The 12547-nt window shown below is 40.7% G+C and overlaps 1 protein-coding gene across 2 annotated transcripts in view; it reads left to right on the top strand.

The window, feature by feature from the left end:
• The window catches only part of Crkl (CRK like proto-oncogene, adaptor protein), a 33147-nt gene that overhangs the window by 16396 nt on the left and 4204 nt on the right, over positions 1-12547 (top strand). The gene's annotated exons all lie outside the window — the stretch shown is intronic.

The following is a 12547-nucleotide window of genomic DNA, read 5'->3' as shown; positions in this document are numbered from 1 at the left end:
AAAAAAAAATTAAATTAAAAAATCTAAAATTGGATTTTTGAAAGTCTTCCCACAAATAGGAACCCCCCCTCCCCAGTAGAAGTTTTTAAATTGTTATGTGCTTAGCCATTTTCCTCTCTTGCTTCAATATTAAGGTTTGATTTGAAGGGAGCACTCATGACCTGTGTAAGGTAAACCAAGGAGGGTGTCCCCGGTCCCAGTCCTTGAAAACAGCAGAACTCTCTTTGGTATTTGTAATGGGACTAGAAGGGCTCCTGAATAACAAGTCACATCCTACAAGAAAATTCTTGAGAGTCTAGTGCTGTATAGGTCAGAGTAGGACACTTGCCTAGTATGTGCAGGCCCCTGCATTCAATCCCAGTACCCTCCCCCCAAAAATAAAAGAGGATGAAGGAGGCGAGGAAGAGAAGAAAGTTAGGCTGAGTGAACTAGCCCTTTCCAGAGAATCATTGACAGGAGAGAGTGCTTGGAGCAAAGTTGCTGTTGTGACATAAAATACTGTAGACAGTGTAGCATTCTTTGACATTGGGGATGCAGGCTGGTTAGGGAAATAACACAGACCTGTGTTCAAGTTCTACCTTTTACTGGTATGATCTTGAGCAGGCTACTTAAATTCTCTAAGGCCCACCTAAAAACAACCTGGCCTGAGAGTTGATATTTAGCTGAGCATGGTGTCATATACCTGTAATTCCAGCACTCTGGGAGGGGCAGGAAGATCACAAGTGCAATGACAGCCTGGCCATCTTAGCTACTTGGTGAGACTTGTCTCAGAATAAAAAAGAGCTGGAGATGTAATTCATTGAAAGACTCTGGCTTACTATACCACCAAAAAAATTATGTTTGTTCATTAATTACTATCCCTGTAGCCAGCTAGTGGGGTCCGTGCACCGAGACCCTTACCACTTACTGGCAGAGTAAAGATCAAGACCAGCAATGCAAGTAGGAGGGCGAATGGGGATGTAGGGGTCCGGGTAAGTTTTGGTCTGGGAAAGAGATTTGAGGGGTGAGCATTAGCTGGAGAAAGCATACCAAGCCAGAGACTGGAGTAGCTACATGTGTATGAGCACTGGGCATATCAGGAAAAGGGCAAAAATACCCCCCCCCAAAAAAAAAAAGCAGAAGAAATGGACTTTTATCACAGAAGAGCTAACCTGAGATTTGGCATGGTAGCACATGACTGTAATCCCAGCAATTGGGAGGCTGAGGTAAGAGGATTGCCTTGAGTTCAAGGCTAGCCTTGGCTACATAGTGAGTTCAGGGTACATAGTGAGATCTTGTCTCCAAAAAATTGTGAGACCCTGTCAGGGACAATTTTCCTATATTGTCTTCCTTTGAGGCATCTAACTTTTAACTGATAAAAGTTCTGAAGTTGTAGTTTTGAATAGGTAATTGTCTGTTTTGATTCATTAAAATTTAGAGCAAATGCTTGATTTCTCTGAAATATTATCACATACTTACATTCCAGGATAGTTTAGTGACTGAAAAAAGAAATAAATTCCTTAGCATTTTTTAAAATGTTCTTAGTCTTGGGTACCCGTGTTCATGACTACTTGCTATGTGGTTTGGTTTGGTTAAGCTTGGTTTAGCTTTGGTTTACTCAGGGTCTTCACACGTGAGTTACGCTCTTTTTTTTTTTTTTTTTTTTTTTTTTTTTTCAGAACCGGGGATTGAACTCAGGCCCCTGCACTTGCCAGGCAAGCGCTTATTCCACTGAGCCATCTCCCTGGCCCATTGAGTTACATTCTTAGCTCATTTTTAATTTTAATTTTTTATCTTGAGACAGGGTCTCTCTCAATTGCCCTGCGCTAGGTTGGGGGCTTTTGTCTCAGTCTCCCAGAGTGCTGAGATTACAAGCCTGTCACAGTATGAAAATTTGTATCCAGGTATCTAAACAGAGCCATGGTCCCACATTCTTATGTGGCTGGGGCAAGAAAACTGGGGATATGAGCAAAAATCAAATAAATTCTAAGAGCCAGCCAGATAGCTCAGTGAACTAAAACTCCTACTTTGGCAGAGCACAGTGGCCAGGGTTCACTCCCTAGCACCCTGCCGGCCCTACCCCTGAGGCATGCTAAAATGGTAATAGAGACTGGATATGGTGGCACACACCTGTAATCCCAGCACTTGGGAGGCTGGGAGAATCACTATGAGTCCAATATATGTAGTGAGGCCTTGCAGACCCTGTACCAAATACATTTAAAAAAAAAAATCAAATTCTTTTTTTTTTTTTTTTTTGTCAGAACCAAGGATTGAACTCAAACCCTTGTGCTTATCAGGGAAGTGCTTATTCTACTGAGCCATCTCCCTGGCCCCCAAAAATCAGATTCTGTAGAAGGGGAATAACAGTTTCTCAGGCTGCAAGTGAAACAAAATGGCCAGAGACAATATTGATTTAAAAAAATCAAAGAAAAATACAATTCCCTTGGGATCATTAAATCTTAACTATCTTCCTAATGCTTTTATCCTTGTATTACATTTGTTTTTCAGTCTCAACTTCCCACTGAAAACAATTGCTCCTTCAATAGGAGGTTTATTAAGTGCTCTTTATGTGGCAGACTAGGACTTTGGGACATGATCACATGTAATCCCTGCACTCAGGAGGCTGAGTTCATCCTCCTACGTGTGACTTCAAGGCCACACTGAACTACATAGGGAGACACTGTCGAACAAAGAAATAGAAGATTTCAGTCTTGTGGATCTTAGAGCATAGTCTTGTATGCAGTTTGTCTGGATTGAATGGCTCTGGTGGTTAGCAACTTTTTTTTAAGAGGAAAAAAGTAAAAATTTTAAAACAAGATAATAGGAAAGTAACCATGTTTGACACATTGCATATTGTTACCTTTAAATTAGCTACTCAGAGCACAGGATATGTACATTTACTTACCCAAACAATATTAGAACAAACTGGGCCAGAGAGATAGCTCAGGGTCTAAGGGAAGTACAAGGACCCAGGTTCCATCCTTGGTACTGCATGTCATGCTGATGCCATGCTGAGCTGGCCACCGAAACTGGGTGGTACATGCCTGTAATCCCAGGGCTGGGGAAGCTAAGACAGGAGGATCGCTACAAACCTTTTCAATGAACTAAGTGAAATTGGTAGTATAGTGATCTTAACTATCGTGTGTGTGTGTGTGTGTGTGTGTGTGTGTTTGGTTTGGGGTTTTTTTGCTTTTCCTTCTTTTCTCCTGGTTAACAACTTCTTGTAGCTCTGTCTACAAGTGAGAAGCAATTCACACTCAGCCCTCTCTTATGTCCAGTGTCTAGCCCAGTGAGTTTGCATTTTTAAAAATTATTTTATTTATTTTTTTGAACTAGAAATTGAACTTAAGACCTTGCACTTGCCAGGCAGGTGTTTGTGCCACTGAGCTGTAGCCTCAGCCTTTTATCTTTGTTTGAGGCAGGTTCTTTTTATTGTCTAGGCTAGCCCCAAACTTCCGGATTTAAGTGGTCATCCTGTGTTAGCTGGCCAAACACCTGGTATTACAGTTTTGTGCCACTATACTCAGAGGTTCTCATACCTCAAACAACATTTTTCCTTCTTGAGTATCATAATCTCATTTGATTATGAGTCAGCTTTTTTTTTTTTTTTTTTTTTTTTTTGAGAGAGAGAGGTTTCACTATGCAGTTCAGGCTGTCCTTAATCTTGCAGCAGTCCTCCTGCCTCAACCTCCTGAGTGCTGGGTTTACAGGAGTGCACTACCAACATCTGGCAGATAATTTTTTTTTTTAAAGATTTTTGTTTCCTTACATTGAGAGAGAGTAATACCATGAAATTGGGGGCATGGCTTTGCCCTAGCCTAATCATTATACTGACCTCATTTTTCAAATCTGGTAATATTAAAAAGGGGGTGTGTGGCTCAGTGGAGTAAGTGCTTCCCTGGCAAGCACAAGGGCCTCAGTTCGATCCCTGATTCCACAAAAAAAAAAAAAAAATCTGATAATAGACATTACATAAAAACCATTAGTTGAGGGGGGGTTTCGCAGTTTACTCATTCATTCCCTGTGCGGCAGGTGGCATCAGCCTCATTTTACACATTCAGAACTTGAGGCGTGTATAATTTGCTGACTTTTCCCCAGTACAACAGAATGCACTGAAGGCTTCACACTGAACTATATATCTCTAGTCCTGTTTTTACATTTTCGGACAGTGTCCCACTGAGTTGCTCAGTCCATCTTGTGGTCCTCCTGCCTTAGCTTCCCAAATGACTGGGAGTATAGGTATGCATTATACCATGTGTGGCCCTTTACCCACTTTTGCATTGGGTTTTGTTTTGTGTTAAGTTGTTTTTCGTTATTTTTTCAATTTATTTTATTTATTTATTTTTTTTTGTGGAACCGGGGATTGAACTCAGGCCCTTGCGCTTGCCAGGGAAGCACTTATTCCACTGAGCCATCTCCCCGGCACCCCCCCCCTTTTTTTTTTTTTTTAAATTTTTTTTTAAGGCTTCCTTTTTTTTTTTTTTTTTTAAGGGAAGGGAAGTCTTTATTTTGGGTATTAAACTCTGTATCAATCAAATATATAACTTCCTAGTATTTTTTGTGTTCTGTAGGTGTCTTCTCTACTTTCTTTTTGAAACAGGCTCACATTGTGTAGTGCAGGCTGGCCTTGAACTTGTTTGGCTATCCCTGGCTGGCCTTGAACTCACCATAATACTGCTTCAGCCGGCCGAGCACTAGGATTAGAGATGTTTGTCACCACACCCAGCTCTTTTTCATTTTCTTGATAATGTTCTTTAATACACATGATTTTTGCTTATATCCATTTTACCTATTTTTCTTGTCACTTGTGCCTTTGGTGTTGTATCTAAGAATTCACTGCTAAATTCAAAGTCAGAAGATTTACCCCATGTTATATGTTCTTCAATTTTAGGTCTTTTTTTTTTTTTTTTTTTTTTTTTTTCCTTTGTGGTACCCGGGATTGAACTCAGGCTCTTGCGCTTGCCAGGCAAGCGCTTGTTCTACTGAGCCATCTCCCTGGCCCTGATTTTAGCTCTTATATTTAAGTAATTGATTCAGTTTAATCTTTATGTACAGTATGAAATGGTACAAATCCCAGCAGCATTCATTAATAAGAGTATGTATTCACACTGATGAAATATCAATTGGCCATAGCTGGATAGGTTTATTTGTGAACTCACTTGTGTTTTATTATTGTCTCCATAGGCTGATTGCACATTTTGTTTTTCCCCATACTGTTTCATTGTTTACTTTTTTATTTTTTTGTAGACACTAAAAACAATTATATTTCATATTTACTGTAGCCATAGAGATTTTTATTAGAAATAATAAGTAATGTATTTTTTTTCAAAGTTTTATTGATAAACAGATAGCAATGAGACAGTTTCAAATCAAATCGGAAGTACAGTTTCAACAAATAATACACTGCATATATTCTTCTTAGTGGTTAATTGCTGTACAAGAAGTGGACTTGTGATCCTATTTACAAACACCATTAGAACAAATCATTCTATTCATTAAGAGAATGCAACTATGTATCTATCCTAACCACTTGGAATACACAGATACAAAATGGACATTCATCGGTATACCCCATTTTTTCTAAGTTCCGTTATTGAATATTATAGGTGTGTAAACTCAGCAAAATATTCTAAAAGAGTCCAGTAGCCCATAATAGCATTGGGTCTTCTGTTCCCGTACTGTTTCAATTATTGTAGCTTTATGTGGTAGTTGTAAAGTCAAGAAATGAGTCTTTTGGGGCCAGAGAGATAGCTTAGTAGAATGAGTGCTTACCTGGCAAGCGCAAGGACCTGAGTTCAATTCCAGTTTCCACCAGAAAAAAAGAAAAGAAAAAAAGAAATAAGTCTTTTGATTGTTGTTGTTTTCAAGATTCTCTTGACTCATTGGTGTGCCTTACAATTTCAAAAGAATTTGAGGATTGCCACCAAGCCCAGTGGATGAAACCTGTAGTCCCAAGTCTACAGCACACCTAAGAGGAGGATTACAAGTTGTTTTTTGTTTTGCTTTTGTTTTTTGGCAGAACCAGGGATTGAACTCAGGCCCTTGCACTTGCCAGGCAAGCGCTTAATCTATTGAACCATCTCCCAGCCCCCAGGGTCACAAGTTTGAGATCTGAGCAACTTAGTGAGACCCTGTCTCAAAAAATAATGAAAAGAAAGAAGGGGATTGGGGATATGTTTTTAATGCTGTCTGTGTTCAGTCCCCAATACTGCAACAAAAATTAAAAGGTTGAGAGTCATCAGTTTTTTCATTTCTGCTATAGAGAAACTGAGATTAGGTGTGCACCACCCTGCCTGGTCCCAGTTTTCAGTATTAAAAGATCAGATAGCATGCATTCAGTTAGGAGTGAGACTTTGCTGCTACCCAGGGCGCATAAACAAGTTTCAGCCTCTAGCTTTGACAACTTTGGTTCAGGTATAGGTTAACAGAAAACATGGGCAGATGGTAAAATGGGTGAACCCAAGCACTCCATGAGAGCCTGGGATGTTTGTTTTCTAATGTCTTTTTAGGACCTGGCATAGGTGCTCAATAAATTTGTTGAATAACTACATGAATAAAGGTCACAGATATGAGAATATCTGCCTTGTGGCTTTATATATTACATGAGTCTTTGTTTTGTTTTAGGTATTTTTATTATCATAAGCCATTTTGGGGGCTGGTGAGATGGCTCAGTGGTCTAAAGCACCTACTTACAACAAGCTAAGCTAAGCAAAAGGACAGCGACCGCGGTTCAATCCCCAGCACCACATGCCAGCCAGCCCGCCCCCTGGTGGGCTGAGCTGGCCCCCCCCACACACACACACAATAAATAAATAAATAAATAATTTTTTTAAAAAAAGCCATTTTGTTTGGGTTGGGTTTTGTCTTGTTTTCTTTGATAGGGATCTCACTAAATAGTTGAGGTTGGCCTTGAACTCACTATGTTGCCCTCCTGCTTCAACTTCCTGAGTCCTGGGACTACAGTCTTAAAAACCCCTTTGAGAAGCTGATGAAAGCTGGGCATCTTTCTATGGGAATACAACATATATTAATGCATTTACATATAATTTTTTCATACTTTCAAGACATTGTTCAAGACCCATCACCTCATATAACCATTGCACTACTGATCTTCCTTTTATGTAACCTGAAAATCTGTACTCTTAAGAGTATCAGTATGAGAAGTAGAGGCTGGTTGAGGGGATGTGACAACCAGTGCTTGTGCCCTCTCCAATGGTGGCAAATCTATGGCATATATATCATTGAAAGCTCCAAAAGGTTTGTAATTATTGTTTGAAAACCTTGACTGCTCTTTGAATTAACTGTCAGAAATCAGATAGTAGGGGGTTTCTAGGTCACAGATTAGAGAAATAGGGCCGTAGGAAATTTGCTAACAGCTGGAAATGCCCTTCTTGCTTTCTCCTTGCATGATCTACGCTAGACAAAAAGAAGGGGTTAAGTTCCAAGTATGTATGCTTAATTTGATTTATTTTTGTGTCTGTTCTGGAGATCAAGCCAGGGCCTTGCATAGGCCAGGCATGTATGTCCTCTACCACTGAGCTATACACTATACATACCCCAGCTTTTTTTCTTTTTCTTTTCTTTTTGAGATCGGGTTTCACTATGTAGTTCAGGTTGTCATATCTGGACAATAGATTATTTAATGTTTATCTTACGACAAAGAAGTTTCTTTTTTTTTCTTTTCTTTTTTTTTTTTGCAGAACCGGGGATTGAACTCAGATCCTTGCATTTGCCAGTCAAGCGCTTATCCTACTGAGCCATCTCCCCGGCCCCAGAAGTTTCTTTTTGTTGTTTTTGTTTTATTTTGTTTTGTTTTGTATTTAGTACAGGGTCTATAGGATCTTACCACACAGATTGACTCATTGTGATCCTCCTGTTTTCAGCCTCCCAAACACTGGGATTCAGGCGCATGCCACCATTCCCAGTCTCAATCCAGTTTGGCAGGCCAGGGATCAAACCTCCGACCCCTGCGTGTGCATAAGCAGGCACTTTAATTCACTGGGCTATCTGGCCAGTCAGAAGTTTCTTGAGGTTAGAAACTGATCTGCTCCTTTGCCATGCAGTAGAATGTTTAGTAAACCTCAAAGAGTTTTTATTGTGTGTCTGTGGTCCTCAGGACTTTATGTGTGTTAAGCAAGCACTCCTGAGCTATATCCTCAGCAACCCCCTCCTTTTTTTCTTTTTTAAGATAGGGTGTCATAAATTGACCATACTTATCTTCACCCTTCAGTGCCAGCCTCCTGAGTAGCTGAGCTTGTAGATGTGTGCTATTCTACCCCACAGTAAATCTTTTAAAATTCACTAGGTAGGGTCATGTGGAAAGCATTCTTTTCTTTTCTTTTTTTTAGTAAGTAGTTACATTTTTTTGAAGATTACAGTATGGTAGGAAGGATGAAAGAAAAAGAGAACTTGATAACACAGGCATGTGGAAAGCATTCTTTTTTAATTTTTTTTATTTTTTTGGTGTACCAGGGACCAAAACTCAGGACCTGGCAACTTGCCAGGCAGTGCTTGTGCCATTGAGCTATATTCCCCAGCCCAAGCATTCTGTAAAGACTACCAGAGTCACAAGTTGAATGAAGTGTGTGTTGTTAGCAGGCTTTAATACCTGGTACACTTTTTCCCCATCTTCCCATAGTCTCTTAGTTGGCTATGTCCATCCCAGTTACCATTTGACCCTGGTTTCAGGCCTTCCGCTCATCTTTCTTTCTAAAATTGTATTTTTCCTGTCCTTTGAGAGGGCCCTATTAAAAATCCACTGGTTAATAATGTGCCATGCTGATCCTAGATCTTCCCTTGGTAGTTTCAAAAAGTGTGGTTAGTAGAGGTGGAGAAAAGGGAAGCAGGAGGAGCAGGATTGGTCCTCCAGTGCTGCCATTTACTCCACAGTTAATCTGGCTGAGTTTTCTGTGTGGTACTTCATTTGTTTTACTTTATTTATTTTATTGTAGTGTGTGTGTGTGTGTGTGTGTGTGTGTGTGTGTGTGTGTTTGCACCTTATGTTTGCCAGGCAGGCACTTATGCCACTGAGCTGTCTCCCCAGCCCCTTCATTTAATTATTAAAAGAACCTTCTATTATTAAAAGAACCTTCTAAAGTCAAAAGAAAACAGAGCCACTTGTGCACTTTGCCACAGTCATATAAGCCACTAACAGTGATAGCACCAGGATATGTATCCAGTTTGCCACATTCCAAAGTTCATGGCGTGGACCACCATTCTGCTTATACCTGTTTTAAGTTGACAGAAGTATCTAAATTTCTGTTACAGAAGACCTTAGATCTCTGTTTTTAGTTAATTCTGACAGTATCTTTATCCAGAATACATATTATGGAACATAGTTGTTAACTGGGTATGGTGGCACATGCCTGTAATTTCAGCACCCAGGAGGCCTTGGTAGGAAGATCACTGCAAGTTCAAGATCAGCCTGCACTACAAAGCAAGACCCTGTCTCTAAAACAAACAGCAGCCCAGGATGCTAAGCAGAATAACTACTTTGTAGTGGTTACTGTTATCTGAAGACTCTTCATGTGCTTGTAGCTTTAAAAGGCTAGAGTAAGAATAGGCTTTAGGATTTGAGTCTGTGTGGTACCAGAGATTGAAACCATCTTGAGTTACATCTTCATCCCTTTTTAGTTTTTCGGTTTGACATAGGGTCTCAATAAGTTGCCCAGGTTGAATGTGAACTTGAGATCCTCTTGCCTCGACCTCCTAGAGTCCTGGGATTACAGGTGTGCACTTCCATGCCCCTTTATTTAGGACTTCTTTCACTACTTAGGGACACTTTCTTTCAAGTGAAAAAATGAAAGTCTGGAGTTTTCTTGGTACCAACTTGGATGTTCTAGCCAAAAACCTGCAATGTGTTTTTTTACATCTTGAGATGTTAAAAGTAGAATATTTGCAGCATATGCTATCCCTACATCTGTCTTATAGCCTATATGTGGAAAAGAGGTTGGAAAGTTCAAGAAGTGGAAAAGAAGCCAGTGTGATTGCAAGGGAGAAGAATGGTATGAAATGAGGTGAGAAATGGGAAGAGGCGGGAGCCAGGTCAGGTAGAAACTTGAAAATCAGAGTTTAGATATTGCTTTCATGCAGAGAAAAAGGTTGGAGGGAGTTTTAAAACTAGAGCAGCCAGCCAGGTGTGGTGGTACACACCTGTAATCCCAGCACTTGGGAGGCCAAAGGCAGGAGGATTGACATATTTCAGCCCAGCCTAGGCTACTGCACAAGACCTTGTTTCAAAAAAGAAAAAAGTAGAGCAGCCAAATGTGACACACTTGTAATCCCAGCTGTTTGGGAGGATGATCACAATTTTTAGGCCAGCTTGGGCAACTTAGTAAGACCCTATCTCAGAATAAACTTATGTTTTAAAGAGGACCAGGAGTTACAGCTCAGTAGTTAAATGCTTGCCTACTGTGCACAGGCCATTAGTTTGTTAATCTCCAGCATGGGGGGCAGGTGAGTAGAAGACTTGGTTCCGTTCATGTTTTGAAAGCTCAGTCTTAACTATCCTCATCCCCTTGCATCTGCTACAACTGTTCTCTAGAACCTTGTTTCTCTGCTCAGCTGTCTACCCCAGCATCTGGGGGTATCAGCCTAGGAATGTTCTCATTCCCCTGATTGTGCACTTCTCCACCGAGGAGTTCATAAAACTCCTACAACATAAATGAAGTACACAATGAGTAAAGCCAGATCCCTTCTTCAAAGGTGGAGAGGTGATGGTGCAGAAGCACAGATGGAACCTGGAGGACAGTTCAACTCACCTTACAGGACTTGTTTTCCACAAATGGCAATAGGATATGCCTACCTGGCAGGGTTATTTTACAGAATATCATGCTGAAGAGGAGGGCAGGCAAGGGAAAGGAGTGGGTGCGCAGAGCCTCTGACTTCAGGTGCCACAGAACATACTGAACTTGGGTCATCAGGAGGTCCTTGGTAAATGGAAGCAGTATCCAGAGTATGGGAGGAAAGGAGGTTTGTTAGGAATTATGATGATTGGGATGAGGTAACATAGATAGCAGTCGTGGCTCAGAGCTGCGTGTGGTTGAACTGGTAAAATCTGGGGGAACCAGACATAGGAATAGTTAGCAGGAGGCACAGCCCATTTGTAGTCCCTAGGCTTATGGATGAACTCAGCTGAGTAGTGGTTAGGATGTGCCTGGGGCAAAATATTCAGGAAGATGAGATTTGTTTATCTCCCTTTTTACCAGTTAACAGACTTGGCTATGGCAGAACAAATACATGCCCTCTGAGCACCTACAGTCCAGTCCTCAGAGTGCAACAGCCTACTAGTAACCAGGAAAGGCAAGTGTGGTTCTTCCCTAGTCCTTTGTTAGAGCAGCACTTGCCACTGGGCTTGTTGGTATTGCACATACCTGCCACGCCCAGCTGTGGCAGGTAGGCGTCTCAATCTGTCTTTTAAACTGGGAGTACTGATACACTCCTATAATAGTGCTCTGGCAGACTAGACAAGATCAAGATCATACTTTTGAGTCCAGTCTGAGGCAATTTAGCAAGATCATATCTCAAAAGTAAATACAAATGTATTTTATAAATTGTGATTTTTTATTTTATTTTTTAGTTGTGGTAGGCATTAAACCAAGGGTCTAAAGCAGTGATGGCGAACTTTTTAGAGCTGTCAGTGATAACAAATGGCATGTATGCCATACGTTCACCACCACTGGCCTAGACAGAGTATGCTAAGTACACGCTTTATCACTGACACATGTATGCCTCCAGCCCTAAGAGTGACTTTAAGAAGCAATCAGAAAGGGGGGCTGGGGAGATGGCTCAGTAGAATAAGCACTTCCCTGACAAGCGCAAGGGTCTGAGTTCAGGGGCTGGTGAGATGGCTCAGTGGTCTAAAGCACCTACATAGAACAAGCTAAGCAAAAGCACAGGGACCGCAGTTCAATCCCCAGCACCACATGCCAGCCAGCCCCGCCCCCTAGTGGGCTGAACTGGCCACACACACACAAAATAAATAAATATTTTTTTTAAAAAAAGGGTCTGAGTTCAATCCCTGGTTCTGCCAAAAAAAAATTTAAGAAGCAATCAGAGGGACAGTATACTATTACAATGGGCTAAAATAAATGGCTATAGCAAGCTGGACATGATGCTGCACAGCTGTAATCCTAGCATCCAGGAGGCTGAAGCAAGAGGAACACCTCACATTCAAGGCCAGCCCTGGACTACATAGTGAATTTGAAACCAGCTTGAGCTACATAATAAGGCCCTGCCTCAAAAAAACAAAAACAGAACCGCTAAAATGACTATACTATTATGAATGACAGATCCAATCTTATACTAGTAAGACAGCGTCCAGTCAGTTGCTGACCTTACTTCATTCTTTTTTTTTTTTTCCTTGACCTTATTTCATTCTAAGTGATTGGTACAGAAATTTGTGGTTTTTTTTTTTAATTTATTTATTTATTTTTCCCCTTGCCATTTTGTGAAAAAAGGTTCTCAAGCAAGATTTGTAGGAAAACCAGCTTACCAGAGCAGCAAAAGTTAATGTGTGAGAGGCTACAGGATATTTTTGTTTTGTTACTTGTTTTTTTTTTTTTTTTTT

The sequence above is a fragment of the Octodon degus genome, unplaced genomic scaffold, assembly GCF_000260255.1.
Source record: "Octodon degus isolate 3935 unplaced genomic scaffold, OctDeg1.0 scaffold00021, whole genome shotgun sequence".
Taxonomy (NCBI): domain Eukaryota; kingdom Metazoa; phylum Chordata; class Mammalia; order Rodentia; family Octodontidae; genus Octodon; species Octodon degus.
Note: the sequence above shows the minus strand (reverse complement) of the source record. Positions and strands in the feature narration are given on the sequence as shown.